Source organism: Lynx canadensis, chromosome D3 (assembly GCF_007474595.2).
Source record: "Lynx canadensis isolate LIC74 chromosome D3, mLynCan4.pri.v2, whole genome shotgun sequence".
Taxonomy (NCBI): domain Eukaryota; kingdom Metazoa; phylum Chordata; class Mammalia; order Carnivora; family Felidae; genus Lynx; species Lynx canadensis.
The window spans coordinates 34,760,616-34,785,198 of NC_044314.2; positions in this window are offsets into that span (position 1 = coordinate 34,760,616).

Genomic DNA, 24,583 nt, shown 5'->3' on the forward strand with positions numbered 1-24,583 from the left:
GAATGGAGGCAATGCCACCCTCCAGTATCCCTGCATATTTTTGCCTGAGGGCCTTTTAAATCTCAGGCTGCCAGGCAGTTGTAAGTGGTCTCAATTAATCGAGATTTCTGAAGCTAAAAATCAATTTCTTTTTTTTTAATTTGCATTAAAGATCAAGATTATTTTATTATTACATAGAATGAGTTTAGCAAATAGAACCCTGTTCACTCACCCTGCAGAAGGAGAACTTGAAGTAAGAACAAGGAAAAACTAATGGAGATATGATTTAACTATGCCAGTACCATCAGTGAGAAGTAGGTGGTGCAGATTTACTTATGCTTTCCTGGCCGCTTCAGTTGCCTTTCCTTCCCTCCTTGTGTAACTAAATTCTACCCACCTTAGGTAAACTCTCTCCTCCAAGAAGACTTCCATTTTTGTTGCTTTGTGCCCTTTTAACCTACTTCAGCACTTCAAATCTGAAATACTCATCTTAGTTCTAAATTACAATACCTTATGTTGTTTTGTAGCATCCTGTCGTATACTATGATATCTCTTCTTAGGAAGGAATTTTGTATTTTTCTTCAGTGATTTACATAGTGACTAGCAAAGAATGGAGCAAACAGCAGGTGTGTCAGTGAAGATTCATTAATGGATGGTTGGTAGCTTTGGTAATTGGACATGGACATCTCTTCCTCTACCCATGCTCTCAATGGTCATATGCATGTAGAAGCCAGAGAAGGGGACTTTGAAGACATGTGTCCCCTAATTTTGAGGACTGGGCCGATAATCACCCAGGCAGACTACAAAGTGTGTACTCTCACTCTCTTCCCACTAACAGGTTCCATATTGAACCCCTGAGCATGCCGTCAGCCAGTCTCTCAAAACAGCAAGCAATCAAGCTTGCTGTTTGTTACGCTAGAATAAGAGCTTTTATCTTAATGTAAACCACCAGGCAATCAAATATAGTTTGAGAAAATATCACAGTTAATCACCTCTGGTGACCTTTTTTATGTTCCTGAATTTTATTCAGCAATTTATAGGAGGAAGGGGAAAAACCCATCAGAACTGCTGAAGAACAGTTCAGTCCACAGGCAGGCTATTTATCCAGAATATTGAAGGAACAACAAAAATATGTAGGAAGCAATAGGCCAACTAATTGGGGGGAAGAAGTGAGTAAGCAATTCATACCAGGAAATAATTACAGTCCAACAATTGTGTTGTAAACAAAAATCATTGTCATTAATAACAGCAATCTAGTTCCAAGAGAAGCTGCTCATTGAAGATGGAAAAGTTTGTAGCTAACATTCACTCTCTCTTAGTCACTCTCAGGAGGATTTGGACCAGGGCTACACTCCACATTTAGAATCAGAAAAATTTATATGAGACGTTCTTTGAATGAGAAATTTGTTTGCCTTATAGAATGATCTTTTCTCTGGGAACTTAGGCAAATTTTTTTCTATAGCGGTATCTATGCTAACCTTTTATGCAAATGGACTACACAAGCAAAATTTTGTTTTGTAGCCAGTCTACTCTGATAAATGGTTGACATTTCATGTCAAACATTTCTCCCCAGGTCACAGACCTCTATTCTTACACTGAGTTCCATAGTGCTGGCTCTCTCTGATAGTCATATGCTGATCCCTGCACTATTGCTACCATTGCCCCCATCATCACAAATTATAACACATCACCATGGGAAATAGTAAATGTCTACAGAGGAATGTGAGGGGTAGGCACCATTACAGGATTCACACACATACCTTTAGACATAGACACTCATGGTACTATGCTCTTGATATCTACAGATGAAGTAGCCATTCCACAATCATGTGAGCTTCTGACAAATTTCTCCCATGTTTTGATGAAGGATGTGCACATATTCACCCACATTCCTATGCTCCCTTGTCTTTGTGAGGTAATTGTCAGTACTTTCCTATCAGGAACTAGAATTAAGAAATGGGGTATGAACCTTAGGTTGACACAATTTATAAAGTGCTACTGGAGTATGCCTTAAGCTGTGGGAATATAATACTTATGCTCTCATTCTATTAACTGAAAGGCTGTCTTGGAGTCACATTTGGAACCTTACCCCACTAGGGTAGTGGTCACCCCATTTGGCTTAGTACCCAGTGAGGTCTGATGTTGTCAACTCACAGCTCTGGGACGGAAGACAGGTTATCAAATAACCTCTGATAGATATGCCAATAAACTGGCTGAATTTGATAAGGAGCAATTAAGGGAAATGTTCTGTGTTCCTTATGTAGAGTGTGCTGTTGGATTCAGAAGCATGTTATTGGGGAACTGTATGTCTCACTCATGTCTCAGTGAGTTGGATCTGTAGAATGACCCTCTCGCCTCTAACTCCTCAGAAGCTGCTTTGTTCTTACTCCCTTGGGTTAGGCAAACAGACTGGAAACAAATTAATGAAGAGACCTCCTCCATTAGAGAAAAGCTGAAGGATCGGGTTGCTAGTCTTAAATTCCAATTTTATTTTCCTTTTATTCACTAACCCTCTTGCTCATTTTTTTCCTTAAATAATATTTGCTTTCCCATTTTCTTCTCTCATTTTCTAATTTCCAGTCAGTGTTACATGAGGGCAGAAGATGTAGCCACCCATATATGATTTCTTAGTACCACACACCCCTCTTCCGATACCATGTCTTAAAAACTTGTCTTCAATTGCTCAACCTATTTTCCCCATTAGAAATTCATTAGAAATTTATTCCATTCAGAATGAAAACATCAAACAGCAAAGAAATAGATTTATACTTCTGGATCTAAAAGATTCATAAGAAGTTAGGAAGGCAAATTTTGGTTAAATAAATGCAAGATTTGTCTATAGACAGCTACAGCTAAACCCAAAGGGAATAGTGGGTAGTCCAATAGGGTCCTTTTAACACAGATTTAATGAAGTCCTGTGATACTTCCCAGGCTACTGGAAAAGCGAATGTTGGGTGACCTATTGAGGTTCCTGACTCATTTTTCTACCTCAAATGAAGCAATTATGAATTTGTCTGCCTTAAAAAATTGGCTTTCATTTACATTTTCTCCTGATGCAACTGTTCCATTGCTAAATAATACTTGGAAAAAAAACTTTTTTTTCCTTATTGATTTTAATAGTGCTGCGTCCTTAGGAAGTGGAATGTTTAAGTTGTTATTAGTATTCTGGTTGTTACTAAAGCAAAGGCAATGTGGTGGGGTTTCTATTTGTTGCTTAAGTTTTGTTATTAAGGTCAAATAAGATTGCATTTTTCATGAACCCAGTTATTTCTCTCCCTATGACCAAATTCACATTATAGAATAAACTCTTCGCTTATTCAAGCATCTTGGCAAGAAAAGTGAGGTAGAATTTCATTGTTTTGAAGATGTGTGGTTATATTGTTCGTGCATGCTGAATCCTAACAGAATATTATTTGACTAAGAGTAATAAAAGATCTAGGAGAAAGCAAAACACTTGAATGGTTTTTACAAGAGCATGTTATTAAAGAAATTCTACCCATGGATACCACCATTTTGAGTCTCTAAATGCCCTAGCTACCCTAGAAAACCCAATACTGGGCATGTTACCAGACTTTTAACACACATTCACTGTATACATGTTGGCTGAATGGATGATTATTGCTGCCAAGTCACTGATTTCTGGGCCTGATGAGGTACTCTGGATGCACAGAGGGTCAGCAATATGACTGTTTTCTCATCTGGACCTCTGTCCCCATTAATGACTTCTTTGTGAAAGATGGTTTAGAAACAACTTTTCCTAAATAAAAGGCACAAGCATAAGGAATATAGTCAGTGATACTGTAATAGTGCTGTATGGTGACAGATGGTAGCTACACTTGTGGTGAGCATAACATAATGTATAAACTTGTCCAATCACTATGTTGTACACCTGCAATTAATGTAACATTGTGTATCAACTATACTCAAATTAAAAAAAAAGTAAAAAACTTTTCTAAATAATAATATTGTGTTAAAGCACATTGGTACTGGCCACTTGGATGCTCATTACATTATCTTTTTTTTTTACACATACATATATAATTATGTAAACATTTTTGGTAACAGTGACATATTTCATAACACACACACACACACACACAAAGATTCTATACTTACTAAAACATAAAAGAGTTGGCATATAGTAGTCAGCCTAGGTTCAGTTTGTGTTAAATGGAGACAAGGATTCTGGCTCAAATAAGATGACTAGGAGTATCCTAATATCACAATTGGCATCTTTTTGTTGTCGTTTTTGTTGTTAGTTAGTTATTTTGTTTTTCTTTTGGACTTGTGTAGCAGTATTGGTGTGAACCTATTAGAAACGTAATGGGACCCCTGACCTGAGTACTCTGCTACAAGGGTTTTCTGCCTCCCCATCTATAATAACCTATTGGAAGTGTCTGTTCAAAGACAAATATTTACCCTAAGTATAGTTCTCTAACCCCATTTTCTACTCTTATACTTCTATTATGTTGCTCTAGCAATATGAACCACCTCTTCTCCAAGATCATGACATTTTCCTTCCTGATTTTCTGCACATGACATTGCTTCCTTTGAGGATCCTTTTGTGAACTTGTTCACCTGGAAAACCATGCTATTGGTCCAAGTGTCACTTCTGCACAGCCCCCCTTGGCTTCCCATGTAGTGTCAGATCTGCTTCCCGGCTGCCACTATTGCTCTTATCACCTGGTCTGTTATACAGTCTGATGCTCTGAGCCACCTCTACCTCTCCACTGGACTGCCATTTCCTCAAAGATGAAGCTCAGAATCTTCTCATTTTCCCACCAGAGTGACCAGTCCCATATAGCACCTTGCTCGAAGATAGTCAATGTATGTTTGCAGAAGACAGGGTGAAAAAAAAGAAAGAAAAATCCATTCAACTGTTGTCATTGTGCTGTGAATGAGTCATATCAAAGCACATTTCTGAATTTACCAGAAAGTGGTGGAGCTTTTTCTGATATACAGGAAGGAAAAGAGAAAGAGCTAAAATATAACACATCGTCTGAATTCATGATCCCGAATAATTAGAGAATGAGGGGCAGGACATTAGAATCTACGACTGCGGTGGAGTGGATAACGCTTCTCCTCCACCGTGCTGCTCAGGATGGGATTCTCTCTCCCCATATGCCTTTAGCTGTCTCTGAATTCCACGTCAAACCTGAAGTGGGATGAGAATTACCTAACTTCAGCCAGCAGCATGGGGAATGCAAGAGACAAATGTCTCCAACTGGTGAACACCCCATTATTTTGATAGACACACAAAAACATTAAAGATTTTAAGAACAATGTGATTACGAGGTGAATTTTCCATTTATTTTCCAGATTTGGGGTGTCAGATTGACACAGCTACAGGAAAGCAGAGCTGTCAGTGTAATGCACTCACATCACAGGCGTCCTATGAGTGTATAAGCATGGAGTATTATCAGGGGCCCAAAAAGAAGAGTCCTACCCCAAATCACAGAAACACACCCTTGTACAAGGGTCCTTGCCAGCTTTCTTATACCTAGAGTTCCTGTAAAATCATTATCTGCGTTTTTCTTTCTTATTACACTGAGAGAGTAAAAAGGCAGAGAACCCAGTGGGAAGGAACATGGTGCCTGAGATTCATCTCACGTGGAACGACTCAAGGTCACATACTTCCCTTAATCCAGAGGCTGGGGACATCAAAGTTGAGCACCGCCAACTCAGCAATGCTGCTGGCCATTCAGCATCATATCAATCTGCAGAACTGGTGTGAGATCGCAATGATGGCAGAGTAAAAGCTGAAAGGAGTTCCAGATCCAAAGCCCTTCTTCACACAGGGAATTTGAAGCTGAGAGAAGAAACATGGTATGGTTTGCCCTGGCCATATTTGATTGGTGACCCCTAAAACTAGGTTTCTTGTTTTATGACTACTAGTTCATTTCTCTTTGCTTTAATCATGATCACTGCCTTAGAAATATCTGTAATCTAGAATTGAAACTTGAGAGATGAACATAAAAGTTCTGACAATTCTAACTTTTATGATTGTTTTCCTCATTTAAGAAATTTAGAAAAAAACCCAAAATATACATCATGAGACCGTATATACAATATAAATAATGAATTAACAGTTTTATTTATGAACAAGTTTTAACTCATGTCCCATAGAAAGGAGGAAAAAATGTAAGAGAAAAATCCCACAAGATTAATTAAGAACATAAGAGACGTTTTTACTTGTCTTTTTTTGGAATTTTATTGTTTCTGGGTCAGGTTGCCTGATTTGGAAATCTCCCTGCCTTGCTAGCACAGGACATTCATGCTGATGTAAATTGATCATTTAAAAGCCTTATATAATTTTTCTCAGGAAGGATAAATGAATATAGGCACGAAGAGGGGGCTTTAAAGCACGACTTGTTTTTAAAAGACCTGCATACAATATTAGATCATCTCCATTCAACAAAGTATACAGGTCTGAAAAGACATACATTTGCACATGGTAGATCCAACTGAAAGAAACTAATCAGAAATCAATTGGACAAACAGGAGAAGGCATTTCTTTTTGTCTGACTCAATTACTTGGGAGGGAAAAGACAAACTATGGAAGTGGGATGGGGATACTATATCCATGCAAATTAATAGACTAATACCTATGTCCTATGTGGGTCATGATTTCCCTCTTCTTGAGCCTATTATATATATACAGGCAATAATATTATTTTGTATATATGATTATTTATATACATGATTTCCCTCTTCTTGATATATATATATATATATAGAGAGAGAGAGAGAGAGAGCGCGCAAATGAAGTTTGATCTCCATGTTATAATTACTGGTTCCACTTTGATCACAAAGAAGATCTATTTGTAAATGTCTGCAGCTATGTTGAAAGTTGGTATCTATGCCTGGGTCACAAAATTTAGTTCCCAACTTTTTATATTAATCAATCAAGTCTACTAAAATTTATTACTTTGGTAAGGATTATCATGATCCCGCAGTAACTAGTCCTATTTAAGATGTTTCCCAGATCAGAAGGGCCCAAGAGGGGTGCCTAGGTGGCTCAGTCGGTTGAGCGTCTGACTTCAGCTCAGGTCACGATCTTGCGGTCCGTGAGTTCGAGCCCCGCGTCAGGCTCTGGGCTGATGGCCCAGAGCCTGGAGCCTGCTTCCGATTCTGTGTCTCCCTCTCTCTCTCCCCCTCCCCCATTCATGCTCTCTCTCTCTGTCTCAAAAATAAATAAATGTTTAAAAAAATTAAAAAAAAAGAAGGGCCCAAGAGTCAGAGGCAATACCTTCAAATAGAACCATGATGTGTTATATCTAAAGAAGACTCTAAGTATCTTCTCTGGCACTAGTCGATGGGAGGGAGATGCTGGTGGTTAAAAAATGCTGGGTGAGATGAGGAAATCTTGGCCATGAAGAAAAGAACAGTCATTGGCTGAAACTAACTGATGCTTTCTAGGTTCCAGATGGAATGGTAAATGGAGTATGTGTGAAACATTTAGGAGTTCTTCCAATAACAGTGATACTCTTGTGCCCTTACGTTGGTTTCTTATTGACAGTCCAGTAGAACAAAACAGAGAAGATCTTTTCTGATTTATGCCAAACTAAATCTCATGAAAAAGGACCATAGAAGTACTTTGCAACTATGAAAATTTTAATCAAATTATTAATACTTCATGCTCCATAAGAAAGTAAAATCAATGTACCCAATAGAGGTTTAGATTTCATGTTAAAGAAATCTTAAGGTGCCGAATCTCACATCTTCCAGCTACCATGGCCTGTAGAAGATCACCTGAGATTACACATGTTCACTGGGAGAAGCATCAAAACTGAGGACTGTTGTTGAATGTCTCATACTGTCAGTTGTGTAAAAATTACTGCAGTATTTGCTGTATATTACTTTGTGAATATAAATATATAGCTTGTTAATATAAATAGTTCACAATATAGGGATGTATCTTTTGTTCACATACACCCATTAATCACCTTTCCCTAAAAACTGAAAATGTTTGACTATGATCATTTAATGAGAATACAGCAATCATGAGCTATAGCATAGTTTAATAAGCCCTATGCAGTTCTTATGAGCTAGAGGAAGAGTCAAGGAAAGATATGTTAAGCAGAGGGAATATTGTGAACAAAGCAAGAAGGATAAGAAGAGGAGGAGCTGAAAGTGTTTGTATGAGAGTGAGTTAAGAAGTTTGCTGGAGCAGAAAAGTAGATATAATGAAGCCAGTCCATAAAAGACTTTGAATGCCACCTGATTTAGCAGGTCTTGTGTCTCTCAGGCTCTCCAGGAAACAGAAAACTTATGTGCAGACAGTGCACGTAGTTATCTTGAGAACACCTATGAAAGAATGAAAGAAGCTAGACAAGTGAGAGCTGGACAATATCTTCTTCAAACTTTAAAAGTGCTTATTGGCACATTGGGTTCTGTGTTTGTTTTCCATAACCTCCTCAAATGAATCCATGTTGTATCACACAAACACAGCACTACCTAAATAAAAACAAATAAGCTACAAAGTTTTATCAGAAGAAATAATTTCTGTTTCCGTAGTAAGTTAGGAAAAAATATTTTGTCCTTGTTAAAAATATCTCAGATTCTAGCTTTCTTTAAATGTTCATGCAGGGATTTAAAAAAAAAACATAATGCATTTTCAAACAACCTATCTTTAAAAAAATTTAAAAACATCCTTCACTGCACCAAGTCATAACGAAGCATACCCAGCAAATGCTGCACAGTTAATGTTGCTCATGGACCCCTGTTGAGCGGAAGGATTTTACTAGAACTGTATGAAGTGCCTTGAAATTAATTTTCCTATAATAGAAACTACTTAAAAGAATTATCTTGCTGTGCAGCAAATCAGTTCATGTGGCAGATTTATGCTTTCATCTGGAATTTTCTTAAAGGGGGCAAAGGCAACAAAGAGATGGTTTGGATGAACTTAAAATCAGAGTCTGTCCAAGCCCTGAGCTTTGTTCTTGGGTTAAAAAGACTTGAGAAGATGTTAAGACCTGAATAAATGCAAGATTGTTTTTGGATAAGCATCAAGCAATATTCCAAAGAAAATTTCAAGCTAAAGGAATTTTAACCCCAGCATTATCTTACAGATGAAGATACTGAAACTGTGGGGAGAGGTCAAAGAGTTGGTCACTGGCATCACATACATGTGCAAAGACACATCTATTTATCTATACATAGACACATCTCATGTTTAGGAATACTTCCCAGTTCCCAGCCATACAGTTTAAGATCCATATTATTGAGGTTGGGCTAGGCTTTTCCGTGACAATAAGTCAGCACAAACTTAACACAGTCAAAGATCATTTCTCACTTACTTCACATGGATATGCAGTTTGGAGGCCCTCCAAAACCTGGGTGGTTTGTCCCCAAGATACTGACTCTGAGAAGCACCATGAGGTCCTATCATCTCAGAGTTCCATGCTTCCAGTATACTAACAGTGGGAAGAGACTCTACTAAACTGTATTTTTTCCTTTTTTAATATTTTCAGAATATCACTTGGCCTGGTGAATGGAGAGGGTATTAGACTATCAACAGCAAAGCTTTTAGACCAGTATTCTCAGCCCCCCTTCCCCCATCCTGAATGGCAGTTATCATCGTAAGCTAAGAAAGTTCTAGGATGATTAACTTTGGAAACAAGTATTTGTTAGCTATCTGCAATGAAACATACTCCTCATTCCCCACTGTAGGAGGGTCACAATACTCTTAAAGAATTTGGGAAGAGTCTTTAAAAAGTCATGGAAACTAAATCCATGAACTGATGGCATCCAACCATGGAATATGGGAATTTAGAAAAGAGAAAAGTTGAGAGAACATGTAGAAATAGTGAATACATCAACACGGGGAGAGAAATATAAGAAAAAGACACAGAGGGGCACCTGGGTGGCTAAGTTGCTTAAGCGTTTGACTCTTGATTTCAGCTCAGGTCATGATGTCATGACTGAGATCGAGCGCCATGTCAGACTCTCCACAGACAGCATGGAGTCTGCTTGGGATTCATATTCTCTCTCTCTCTCTCTCTCTCTCTCTCTCTCTCTCTCTCTCTCTTTCGTCTTCTTCTTCTTCTTCTTCTTCTTCTTCTTCTTCTTCTTCTTCTTCTTCTTCTCTCTATGCCCTTCCTCCACTTACACTCTCTCTTTCTCTCTCTCTCCCTCTCTTAATAAATAAACACTTAAGAAAAAGAAAGACACAGAGATTTAGGAAGAACTTCTTTGAGCTAAAGAGTAGAAATGATGGAAAACCAAGTCTATCAACTTTTCAGACTATGGTTTAGAGAATATAAGTACTGAGGACTTGTAAGCAAATAGCCCTGGAACCCATAGAGTGTCAGGAAAAGTCATAGGTTAATAGAGATTGTTCTTTCTTGGTCTCAACTCATCACTGACTAATCATGAAGGAAATTAGGTGATCATATGTCAATTATGAGGTGTGATTTTCAGGTCCTGATGAAGCACCATATCTGAGAAGGAAGGGGACCAACAGCTTTGTGGTTTTTTTTTTCTTTTTGAGAATTTTAAAATCAAAGTCTTAGACAAGTGTCCTTGGTTGAAGTGCAAAGTTGAGCTGAAATTTCATAACAGGTGAAATCTGTTGCACTTCTGGTAACAGCCTCAAGAAAACAAACAAGCAACAGCAAAGGCAGTAGAAGAGAAGCATTCCTCAGAGTCAAGCTCAGTCATATACACTACCCTTGTTTATCACCCAGCAACATCTCCTCAACTCTTGTTTGAGACAGATATTTTGCTCTCTAGGTTATTCCTTCCTCTATAATGAACTAGTTCCAAGAAAGTTTTAAGAAAAAACTCAGTAATTAAAAAACATAATGATATTTCTTCTTTCTTTGTTTTAATTACAGTCCTTACAGTGTGAGATGTTCAGTATCAGGTTGTCGTATATTAAAGTCTGTGACCATTAATTCTAAGTTTAGTCTGCAAAGCATTTTGCTTTTGCTGAGAGAGGTAGCCCCATTCTTAATCAGTTTTATTCCAGGCTGACTCTCTCTCTCTCTCTCTCTATGGTATATGTAAGTAGGATATTTTAGCTCATTCTGGAATCTAACCCTGGAAAATTCATCTCACTCCCCTGATCAAGAGTAAAATATATCTTGCTAGTTCTGGTAGCCAATTTCTTCTTGACTCTGTAGAAAGACATGCTCTAAGGGGCTGAGTAACAATCCTTTTACTCCTATGTGCCTGGATTCCTAGCCAGAATCTCTTTGCAGTGACTCTGTCTTTAAAACATGTTCATGCAGTCTTCTACTTCTAAATCCCTCTATTCCAGATGTACATTTCCTACTTGCAATTACTTCTTTCTTGTCAAAAACATTTTAGTATGGTCCTTTATGTCCAACATAAACGGATGATATATTTGAAATAATTATCTTTGATTTGTTAAGAAGATTGAGAAAAAGTGGAGATGTTTTCATGAAGTTTCCCCCACCCCACTCCCCACAAAATTTAGGTGATATGCTTATTTTACAGTTAACAACCCAATGCTGGTCCTTATAAATTCTAGTGAAGAACAATGATAAACTCTATTACTTAGTTTCTGTGTAAACCTTTATCTCTAAGCTTATTGTATTTCTAGTCAACTAAACCTTCTGCCTGATTTAAGGAGTTAGCATGTGAAAATATTTGCTGAACCTGATTCCCTGTTGGGAAAATACAATCCACTAGAATCAAATGTATTTGTGAAACACAAACACATTTCATTATCTGTAGCTTATAATCAAAGCAAGTTTCTTGCTTTGACAAACATCCTATTCACTTTGGAAATTGCAGTGAAGCACAAATTTTGCATTTATTAATTGTGCATCCCTGCTGTAAACATTAGCTAACCATTTGCTGTTGAATCTTAAGTAAATCTCTAGCCCTAAAAGGCACCACTCAGCTACCAAACTCTCAGGCTCCACATTTTGAGTAGGTTATAATCTTGGCAAGATGCATTTTCCCCATCAACATCCATAATGTCCTCCCAGGAGGAATTTGTCAAAGGAGGAATTTGTAAAGTCACCATCTTCACAGAGGCCCTGGAGAACGAATTTAGCTGACGTGTGTAAAGACCTCCAGAGGTGAAAAATGGGGCAAGATAGTCACTGGTGCCAGAGGGACTTTTTTTGGCAGTGTTGGGGAATCTTCCATGAATTAAACAGGAGCATTTCTTATATGACCAAGAGAGGAGGAGGTTTTCTAAGAGAATTACATGGAATCGTATGTGATCTTCAAGCAGTTGCTCAGATTAGATACGTCTGGAATGGCCCATATTTATTCATTTGAAATTTCAAAATGCTTTAAAAGAAGAGGAAGATCAGAAAACTTGAAACAAACTGAAATAATTAAAAAGCTCAATGGAAGATATTGCAGGCCTTTGAATAAATGTGTACATAGTCCCTCAATTCTAGAGAGAGGTAAGGAATGTTTGAAGTCCTGAAATTCAGGTGATCTCATCTATAGAAACCTTTTTCAGTCCTAGAAACCTTATTCTGTTACACGGTTGGAAAAGAAAATTCTCCCCAACATAGCGCCTATGTTTTGATCTTTCTTTGTATATACAGACAATGGGTAAATAGAGAATCCTTTCCTTCTGTGAAAAAATATATATACAAATATGTGTGTACATATGTGTACATATATACATATGTGTATTTTAGGTGTATGTGTGTGTGTGTGTGTGTATGAAAGAGAGAGAAATTATGAATTTCCAAAGACTAAGCTTAGTCATTAGTCAATGGGAAAACTGAGATTTGATGGGGAAATATTTATATTTTGGCTTCATATATTGGTACCATGATATATTCTAATGGGAAAAATGTCAATAAACCAGTAATTAATAAAGAAGCAAACAGGGGTGACTGGATGGCTCAGTGGGTTAAGCCTCCAACTTGGTTTTAGCTCAGATCACGGTCTCATGATTAATGGAATCAAGGGTGGGGTGTTCTGCCTCTGCAGAACCGCTTGGGATTCTCTCTCTCTCCCTTCCTCTCTGTCCCCCCCCGCTTGTGCTCTCTGTCTCAAAATAAATGTTGTTTTTAATAAAGAAGCAAAAAATAAACATTGTCTTATTATTTTCCCTTTAATATCAGTTTGGGACATTTGATGCCTTGACCTAACTAAACTCCTGGAGTCTCCAAGCCCAGTTCCTCCCTCCGTGTCGCGCAGTAGTTCTTTTCTTTTGTCGCTGCCACAAATTCACTGTAGGCTTCCATCATCCCATTCAGCACTACAGCAACAGTCCCCCATCCCCTTTCCTTCAGTCTCTTCCTTATCAAATTAATTAAATCTGCAGCAAGCTAAGTCTTTTGAATATAACACTTTAATTCTGGTTGCAAAACTCTCAGTTTCTTTTCATTTCCTAGAGGATAAACCCTTAAATTCTTCGCATGCTATTCAGACCTTCTACAATCCAACCAATCCATCTTCCCTTTTACTCTTCTGTGCCCTTTGCTGCTAGCAAGTCAATCTAGATTTGGGGCTCCAACAATCCCTGCATTATCTTACTTCTCTTCCTTTCTTCATACTTACCTCTCTTACCGAAATGCATTTGCTCTCATTTCAAACAATCCTTCAAGGCCCAGATAAGGAGCTCCCTTTTCTAAGCAGCTGCCTCAGTTCATTCATGATAAATATAGTTTCTCCTTCCTATGAAACTGTATGGGCCATTGTTCCTACCAATGGAACACACCTTGCCTTGTGCCATTGTATACAGAATCAATTATTATTTAATGAACCTATGTTTATAGCTTATTTGTCCAATGTGATTGTGATTAACAATGAAGAATTATTACTTCTTCTTTTCTTCCAGTCCCTCCTCCTCCTTCATTCACAACTACAAACAAAGGACTTTGTACATAATCAACACTCAGGAAATATTTGACAATTCATTAAGAAGTGTTATGGGTTCATGTTCCCATCATGATTTCATTTGGGTCATTTCCATACAAATCCTAAGGAGACTCACAGAATTTTTGAGTGAGCCCAATTCGATAATTTATTTGTTGCCATGGTTGTTGTTGTTGTTGTTGTTGTTGTGTGTGTGTACTTAAGAGTTTTAAAGGCAGCCTTTGAAAGTTATTGCTGATTACAATGTGATTTTGAATAAAGCAGATTCTCTATGGTTGTTTCAACCCCTAAACATAACATATATATACCATTGCTTACCAAGTCAAGTTTGAAGGATTCAAACATTAGGGTTGTAAACCCACTTCTTGCTAGAACAGTTATCTTACAACACATAACAATAATTTAACAGATCTCATCGGATGACATCTCCCAATGTTCTAGTTATATTTTATTTGGCTTAGTTTTATTCAGTTAAAGCTCTCCACACTCTTCCTTTCTTGATGTCTAGCTCCTTCAACTGTCAATAGTAAAAGTTTGCAGGATCATGGTTCTACAGAATCTCATATGAAATTTCTGTATGTGCCATGTCAACTTTACACTGAATCCATGGAGCATCTTTTTATTCTCAATGGGGGAACCAGAGTAGTTACATTTAGTTAGGTTTTCAGTGTGGTGCAATGCCAGTGAAATAAGAACCTGAGGGGGACAAGTTGTTCCTCTAGCTGACTTCCTCCCAACCTTAATTTTACAGGTTGAAGACACATAACCACTAGACGTGCAATACCTCACTACATTGACTACATTGACCTAATAGTAAACAAGTGTAATACACCACACAAATGTTTGATATTCAATCCTAAATGAAAAAATATGTATTCTATAATGAATACTTAATTAGGACTGCAAACTGAATATAAGGAATGGATCCCCTACTGCTTCTGAGACAAAGCAGAGTAAAATGAATTACCGTCATGCAGGGAATGATATTAATAGTGTCCAGCTTTATAAATGAATCCAATTTTAAGCCACTTTAGTTGCTATCATACTGAGAAAGAGTGCAACATGTCTAACATATCATTTCCTTTCTGGCAAATGACAAGACTTAAGCAGAAAACAATTTTAACTTGCTGATGTTTGCTTGCATTAAATATTTCTAATTATTGAGTACTCAAAGTCAAACATCATTCAGAAAACAAGTCAGTGCTCTTTTCAGCATCAGCCTATTGAGAGGAGCCATGTTGTTTGTTTATTTTGTGTGTGTGTGTGTGTGTGTGTGTGTGTGTGTGTGTGTTTCCTTTACAAAAGAATAAAGTAGTTTGAAGTATTGTTTGGGTGACTTTATAGCTTCAGTAATTGTTGGTTCACTCCCTTGAGTCTATCCTATAGAAAACAGTTGGTGGTTTACTATGTGCGATAGCTTAGGTTTATGTGATGTATTTGTTATTCAGAATGTTTGCAGGTGAATGAAGTCACCAGGAAGTGATGTAGCAATCAAAAAGCACTAGGAAAAAAAAATCACAAAGAAAGAAAATCACAAAACTCCATTTCCACATGCAAGGAAGAGAGGCTGTTGTGGTGATTCTTATGGTAATAAGGATGGTAATTAGACCATATAAATTGGACTTAAGATAAAGAATCAGTAGACTCTTCTGATTTCCAGAACTTCTGATTTCAATATTCAATCTATTCACCTACCACTGAATAATTCTTTACTATATTCTCAGTTTGTGATAGTCACTAGATTAAATGTAAAACTAGGAAACAGTGGCATTCCAACTTTGGGATTTATAGTCTTGATGGGCAGGGGAGACCAACATACATTAAGAGTACTAGTCAATTTAGAGTGGTATAGAAATCCTAAATATGGTGATTTAGAATACCATGTAAGGAAAGGAGGTTGAGTGTCAGCTAATAAATGTCTCTCATACTGCTGAGACAGAGTGATAGCTCATCCTTATAAAGTCTTCCACTGTGTTGAATCAGAGAGGAGAGGTTTTGTTTACTTTGGAGAGCATCTCCTTCCACCCCTCCTCCCCCCAAGTAGTATTACACAGTTATTTCTAGGCAACAGCCACATTGCCAAAGGATTTGTTTGAAAAGAGGACAGTAAAGAGGAGACAGGACAAAACTCTGGGATCTGTGCAGGAACTTAAGCTTAGAATGGTGCTCAATGTCCTCTTTCTGCAACATGCACAACTAGAGAAAATATGCCCTACTGCCTTTATCCAGCTGGCCCCCTTGATAATCTCATGATTACATTCTTATATATACACACACATACATTATGTGATTACATTACATGATTACATTCTTATATATACACACATACATATATACTATGGTATAATATAGTATAATATAGAACACAAGCTCAGGCCAGATGCCCACACAAGCATCAGACATCTGAGTGAAGAATTTCTGCCTTTGGGCACAAGCTAAACCTCACCTTTTCCCTTAAGCCTTCACAATGAAGAAGAAAAAGATCTATCATCAGCCCAAGGAAACAAGAAGTCCTCAAGCACATTCAATTAGACTACAAAACTCAAAGACAGCAAGACAGTTGGTGGATAAATAAATGGATGGATAAATAGACAGCTGGATGGATAAATAGATGGATGGATGAATGGGAGGGAAAAAAAAGACTGAATGGATCAACTTATTCTTGGGTTGTCTCTTTCTGAGCTTCACTTTCTGTCCTCCAGGTAATATGTAAAGGTGAGTCCTGAAGTAGCTTTTGCTTAAGAAGCTCCTTAACTATTAAAAGAATAATTGCTTAACTTAAAAACTTCACCGAGAGTATCTTAGACCAAGTCCTAGGAAAGAAAAGATGATAATGACAACAATTACTTGCATTGAAGACAATGCAATCTCCAGGCTCTAGACTAAGGGTTTCATTTGTATTTATCCATTTATTCTTCATAATAATTCCATGAAGTAAGCACTATCTTCATATAATCCCTATTAAAGCAAAGATATGTTGGTAACTTGCCTGAGTCACACAGCCAGGAAGTGGTTATCAAGAGTTAATCAAGGGTTAATCAAGAAAAGTATGAGTTGAGAACATGCTCTTACACATTTCTCTGCACTCAGGAATTAGACCCTTTGAGATGTTAACAAGAAGCTAAAAACAAAGCAGTTAGAAGGACCTTATATAGTCTCAATTCTATATCTCTTTCATTGTTTCTCAAAGAATGCTCCCCAAAACTTCTCTCTACAAAATGCTGACTGACTCTCCCCCTCACTGCAGATGAGCTCTGGAGGAAGCAAGCCAGCCTGGATAAGATGATAATCGCACAGATATGTCTTGTTTGGGGAAAAGGCACAGTGTCAGGAGAGGAGAATGGATGCTCTCCGTCCATGGGCGACACCCCTTCCACTCTATGATATACGGACACCAAAGACACCGTACATCATGGTGACATGCACTTAAACTTAAAGCTGGTCCAAGCGCTTCTCTGTTCCCCAGGGGAGCTGCCATAAGCTGTGATCTATGGAGAGGGCCCAGGGCTGCTCTCTGCTTGGGTTTGTTCTGTTTAGAGTAATCCTCCAAATACAATTATTGCCTTCACTGCAAAGAGGCATTTCTTGGAAAAAAGTAAGTGATCTGCATCAGAAGAATTGGGATCGGAAAAACAAAAATAATCTGGTTTTGGTAGCAGAAGTTGTCTAGACTAAAGCAACGTATTGTTATACAAAAGCGTTAAATTGGGAAACAAAATACATGGCCTCTAGCACTGGCTTCTCCCAGAACAGCCTCTGTGACCCTGAGCAAGTCATTTGACACTCTGGATCTCTGTTCTTTCTTTCTGGATCTCTGTATAAAGTAGGGTGGTAAAATTAGACATGTTCCTTAAGGTCTTTTAAAGTTGTTTAAAAATAGAAATTCACTGTTTCTAAAATTGAGAGTCCATATTTGACTGGTCTCCGTGCCTTTCCTATCTAGTACAAGACAGGCAGAGAGGTGCTCAGGAAATATGTGTTGAATTAGGAGACAGGGAAGTTTGCTCATAGAGTCGCACAGAAAACAAGAGACATAGAATCCTGACCTTCAGTCTGAAATATACATTTGATGAATCTGCCTCAATTTTCATTAGGCTTACAGGAGTAATTTCTACAAAAAGCCGACAAACAAAATCCCCTGTATTGTGTTTAAACATAGTTATAAAAATGAGGTTCTTGCCATTCCCCAGTGATGGCCTGGAGCCATTGTTATATTCATCAGGGATTGATCATTATTGCTCTGCCCAAGATATTCCTGCAAAAAGCAAAAACATCATTTTTCACTAGTCAGACCAATAAAAATGCTAGAGCAATAGCTTTTAAAAAATATATATTTTTAAGTCCTGGATTTCACTGGAGCAGAATGCAATTAAAATAGCTGTTCATCTTACCAGTTCTATTTTATAAAGTAAAAATAATGATGCAATTTAAAATATAATTTTAAGTTCTATTATTAAAAAAAAGAGTAGTTCAATTCTCCAAGGCAGCACACTTACTCTTTTTATAAAATTTAAAATTTCACCCAATATGTAAAATGTCCCACATCATGCCATATCTCATGACAAATGGCTTTTTGAAATGGCTCTTTTGGTAATTTTACATAGTTTCTTTTTACTACTAAAGTATCTTATTCTCTAATCCCCCAGATCTATCTGCAATGTTCTTAAAGCAGCTGGTGATTTTGGGGCTGCATCTCTGACCTTTGCATCTCACTTGTAAGAAGACTTCCTTATTAAGGACATTTGTACTATCAAAGCTTTGTCATATTTGGGATGTTTTATATCAGTTCTGCTCAATAGGAATATAATGGCAGCCAAAATTGTTTCCCATAGTCACATTTAGAAATCGAAAACAAACGCAAAAAAAAACCCTAGTAAATGAATTGAACATATTTTTAGCCCAATAATCTAAACTATTTGAATTTCAACAAGTAATTAATATAGAAATATCAGTGAAATACGTTGCATTCTTTTTTTCATGCAAAGTCTTCAAACTCCAGTGTCCTTTTATACTTACACTTAACAGCAATCTGTGTACCTGCCTCATTCTGTGTGGTCCATGGCCTCTTTGGGCTTGTGCTGCTGTACTGGACAGCACAGCTTCAGACGACAGCTTCTACTGGAAGTCTAATTGTTTGCTTATTTGTTAGTTTTTTTTTTTAATGTGTTTTCTTTAACCTACTTGTTTACATATTGGACCAATTCTGAGTTTCATCAGTACTCACAGGTTTCAGTTATTTTTCCTTTCCTATGAATATCCCTGTAACCATCTATTTACATTCCTTCCCATTCCCACTTTAACCAAGGGTTCTCAACAATAGCAAATATTAAAGGTTCCCAACTTGGAAGAAAAGGCAAAGGACAAAGGGGCTTCCACCATATTGAACAATAAACCTCTCTGTCTTTCTCCCATCTATCCCTCCTGTCTCTGTCTCACCCACTCCCTCACACACACACTTCTCTTCTTCCTCTTCCTCCTCCTCCCCTCCTCCTCTTCCTCACCAATTCTCCCATGAACGGTGGAGAGGGTTTAAAAGTATTATAAATCCATAATTGAACTTGAACTTGAACTTCTCTCAGTTCAAGATACCATGAGGCATCAACAAATGTTTTTGGAATGTCTGCTACATGCATGGGCCTTGTGCAGATGGCAAGTGCACGAGGAGTTACTAAGAAGCAAGAAGAGGAGTAGTAAGATACTTTTAGTTGGTCCATTGGAGACAGAATATTTGCTAGATCCTTGGTGAGAAAAGAGATAGTAACATTCAGTGCTTATAAGTACAAAAACGGGAGCTGTATATTCATTGGGAATTGGGGAATTCCAGGCCGCTAAGAAGGCTGACCTAATATTTTGTAACCATATGTCCTTTCAGCTTTGTGTGACACTACCAATCAAATGAGCTGAGGGATCCTGATAACATTCATTTTTATATAAGCATGGTGGGACCTATTATGCCTATTGACAAATGTGGGGACTAGAGTTCAAAGAACTTTAGTGATTTACTCAAGGGAGGGAGTATGTGGGACTAGAATCCTATGGACTTTGTTTCTGCCTCTTGATTGTTTTTAAATTTTTTTTTTTTAATGTTCATTTATTTTTTTTTTTTTTTTGAGAGAGAGAGAGAGCAAGCAGGGAAGGAGCAGAGAGAGAGGGAGACACAGAATTGGAAGTAGGCTCCAGCTGTAAGCACAGAGCCTGATGTGGGGGCTTGAACGCAATGAACCGTGAGATCATGACCTGAGCTGAAGCCGGACACTTAACTGACTGAGCCACCCAGGCGCCCCCATTGATTTTTCTTTTTTAATGCTGCATTTTTGTGAACCATATTTGAAATAATTGTGAGTGGGGAAGGACTTAAAATTTTAATGAAATTTAATGAGTCAATACATATAAGAAACACAATTTGTTTCATCCTCCATTTCTCCAATATCCACTCTTCAGTGAATCTTCGCTGAGCATCATCTCCCATTGAAAGTGTGCTCTCCTTTGGCAGGCTTTCCATTAACCGCTTCCCCGGTAGAGAGGCTCTAGTAACATTTGATCCAGGAATTCATGCATGTGTAGTCCCTACATGTCAGGTAACCGTGGCCTTCTCTCATCCATTGGTTTGAAGGTAGGTGCTGAGAACGAGCCTTTTTTTTTCCTCCAGCGCCATACTCCCAGTGCTCATGCACAGCAAAGTTCAGTCCCGGTGTGGTTTGACTGACACTGATTAGGAGTCTGGGGAAATGAGACTTCCACTCTCCAGTGACCTTCCAGTGGACTCAGCATGAACTCCCCTGTTCACTGCCAGTCGATTTACAGCCCCAATATACTTGTATTCAGTTCCTAGAAGGGTGTCTCATGGAACTTGCTGCTTCTCCTGTTCTCAGAGCAGCAGGAACATGTATTATCACGCTTGGTTCAGTTTCAGACCCACCCACACCTCTCCAACTTTCCTGTCATTTTGTCTTTGCCATGGAGAATCCTATTTCAGCCCCAAATACTATCCTATGATAGGGTTTTTGACATAGATATTAGACAGGTATATCAAAAGTGGGCTGCCCTAAAAAACACAGTAGCTGGATTTCAACAACTTATTTGGCTCACTTCGTACATTATTTTGTATAAATATGAACTGGCTTGTAGCTAGCTAGATGACCACACATAAGGGCAGCTAATCAACAGATCGGCATTAACCTGAAGATAGATCTCTAGTGGCCTGACAATGAGTTCTGCCCTTGGCCTTGACCTGTTCAGCATCCTTATCACTTGATCATTTGCAGATTGAATTGTCCTTTGAAGTGTGTTTCAAAAGGTCATAGCCCCGGAGTGCCAGCATTGCTTGGAGTTGTATAGTAGCAGTCAGGAGCAGAAATGGCACCAGAAGCACATTTTCTGAATCAGGAAATGGAAATTCAGTGATTACTAACTGAATGAGGACTTGTCCCTGCTGAGTATATCAGCTCAGACATGAGAAAGTAAACAGGACTGCCAGCAGGCAGATGTGCCTGGATATTCTTCAGATGGACAATACCAATCCCTTTCATGTGCATGCCCTGGAACTGACTTCTTCTTCTGCTTTCCACGTTTCAGTCGATAGTACTATCTTTTATAGTGCACCTGAATCAGACACCCTGAGTGCTACCTTCATTTCTTTCTCTCTCCCTTTCCCCACACTCAACTGACCACCTGTCCTGGTGATGTGAACCTTCCAGTATCTTACTAACCTATTTTCTACAACAAACAAGGGGAAACGACAATTGGGCAAAAGTGAAGTTGGAAAAGGCTCCACATATGATTATGATAACTCACCCAACCCCCCTTAAATAGGTTCAGAAATGCTGCATTATAGAATGTTATCTCTACGGGGACCGTGGAGACAGTTGGCCTTTGCAACACATTAGGGTTCTGTAATAATACAAGTAAAAACAGAGACTTGAGGATCAACTTAAAATCTAACACGTATTTCTATCGCCTCTGAGATTTGTAAAAATGTTTGTAAACAGGAAATTATATAAGGGATTTTGAACCCTCAACCCAATTAAAGGTTAGTGTGAGTTCCCTGCATCTCAGAGGTGATGGAGTTTGGGAGTTCCTATCACAGTAAGAAACACCAAATGGAGCTTTTGCTTTCTGGTTATTATTCACTTGTTGAGTTCTAATGTAACACTTGGGGCTGAGGAGAATGCACAACAATACAGATAGCCCTCGAGGCCAACAACAGTTGAACTGCATAGACTTTACAACAACTCAGATATCCAAAGAACAGGGGGGAAAAAAAAGGATGGCCCAAAGAAATGACATTAGATGAACTCTGGAGCCCACAGACAGTAGAAAGGGATTTGGGCAGCGCCCCCACCTCCTGCCGCCAAGCCAAGCTTTCTAAGGTGCTCACTTATGTCACCCACACCATGGGCTTTGGATAGGCACAGCCATTCTTTATGCCACACAGTGAGCAGTGTAGGCTGAGGGACAGCTAGCAGAACCTTGGCAGAGGCTTTGATGCTGTCTTTACAAATTGTCACTGAAGGCTTAGGTCAGATCTTAAATCTGTTGTTCTGACTCCTGAAAGACAAATGAACTTGACACACATCCAGTTTCCCTCCACATAGGGAGTTAGTTACACGATGAGACCAGAGCCCATAGTCCACTGGACAGTCTACTTCCACAAAACAGTAGAGATCCTAGTCTCTTAAGGTCAGAGAAATCAAGCAATGATAAGACTTCATTTTACTTTTGGGAAGTGCCCCTAAAGAATTAGAATTATAGCTGATTCCTGTATGCCTTGTGGAACACAGCTCACAGTCCTATCCACCAGGAAATTTCCAACACTGGTGTTCACCAGCTCCACTGGGATCAGAAACCAAGGCCCCCTACTGCCTGTACTCCATTTCATGCAGCAGCTTCCATGAAAGAGCTAATAGAGCAGGCCCCAAAGTAGGAAGGCCCAGCTGGAGTTTCAACATTCACCTCACTGGCAGTCTTTGGACCTCTTTTCAAAATAATACTTCAAAATATCTGAAAAAAGTTCTTGGAATTGGCAAGAAAATCTAGTATTTTTACATGTTAGTTTTATCAATTTTACCCAACCCTTTATCCTTGTGTGGATGGATGCTGATGATGGATGGACCCCCATGTAGGAGTCAGTAACCAACAGCACCACCCATCTTTAGTTTTGTAGATAGGACTGTACCACATTGTTGGTATTATCTAATACTTTGCTCATACTGAAACTAGTTCCTGGTTTTCCTTTCTTGGGAACTGTGACCTTATAATTGCTCGTAAAACCGAAAGTCCTTTTCTAAAGAAACAAACAAACAAACAAACAAAAAAACCCAACAACAACCCTGCCAACCCTCTGTTATTTTTGTTTGTTTGTTTGTTTTACGTTTTATATTTCCTGATGTGGCAGTAAAGTCACTCAAAGCAAATAGGAATCATAAAAACCTTCCTTCACCTTAGGAGAGGTAATTTCATTTCCCTAAAATAAAAGTCAGTTCCTTTACTGTAAAGCCCAGCACACCACATGTTTTCCTGAATTCAGGCTTTGTTATATGTTGGAATACTCTAAGGGAGCAGTCATCTTCAAAGCCATAAACAAACTCACTGAACACAGAGGATAAGCTTTTGTTATTCTTTTTTTTTCTGCGGGTTTGGCTATTGAATTGCAATGACCACTGCATTTTTTTGTTTGTTTCTTTTGCTTTGCTTTGTTTTAATGCACTTTATGCTGCTTCCCATTACAGCTTATTTTTATCATCCCTTTTCATTGATAGAAGATTCCAATGTCACTGTTTTGGCCCTTTGCTCAATTCTCTCTCCCACAGTGAAACGTGGTGATTTCTCACAGTACCTGGTCAGAGACTTGGAATAAGGAGCTATTATAGCTTCAATTGGAAACTGTGGAAAAATCAGAAGAAGTCATTCTCAGATAGTTAACGGCATTTGGTCTGAGATTAAACTGCATGAAATGGAACATTTGGGTCATTGGATAGATATGACAAATAGCAAAATATAATAAACAGACTCCAGTCTTCCCATCCAAGACTTTCCAAAACAAAATAAATGCTTTCCATAGCTGCTGCAGATACTCAGACAGGCTTTTTATTTCAAAATATCCTGATTAATCTTTCAAATGCCCAGAGCTTGGGGATGCCCCCAAACATCACTGCCCAGTGAACTTCTATAAACTTGCATCTTTGTTAGGGGCAATATAATCTATACATTGCAGATTCATTTACCCTTTACCCATCAAATTGTTGTTTAGTGGAAGCCGTTCAGGGCCCTGAAGCTTTGTGTTATTTTAACGAGCCATTTACAGCTTCTGTTTCTCTGTGCAAACAGAAGAATGCATTTTGACTACAGGATATTTTCTTACATGCCCGCTAATCTGGGTCTTGTTATAGATGCAAAGACTGGACAGGCCAAGTCATAGGCTAACTCTTTCCTTATTTTTTCTGCATCACCTCCATACCTGAAAAGAAGCAATGAGACACCACTTCTACATAGCATACTAAGTAGTAGCAAGTGACATGAACTTTTGCTTTTTCAGGACCAGGCCCTGAATAGATGTATATTGGATTGGCCCCTTGATGAGGGAGTTTGAGTACCCAGGACTCTCTGATGCTCAGCTTCTACACCCCACGCCACTCCTGCCAGGTACGAGGCTTCCTTTGATATAATGCCTGCCCCCCACCCCCCAACAAGAATCGTACAAAGGATCACCTTTTGTTCCATCAAGAAATTTCTTAGGATGACCTCTTAGCCCTACCAATATTTCTTGCTGTAAACAAGTCAAGCC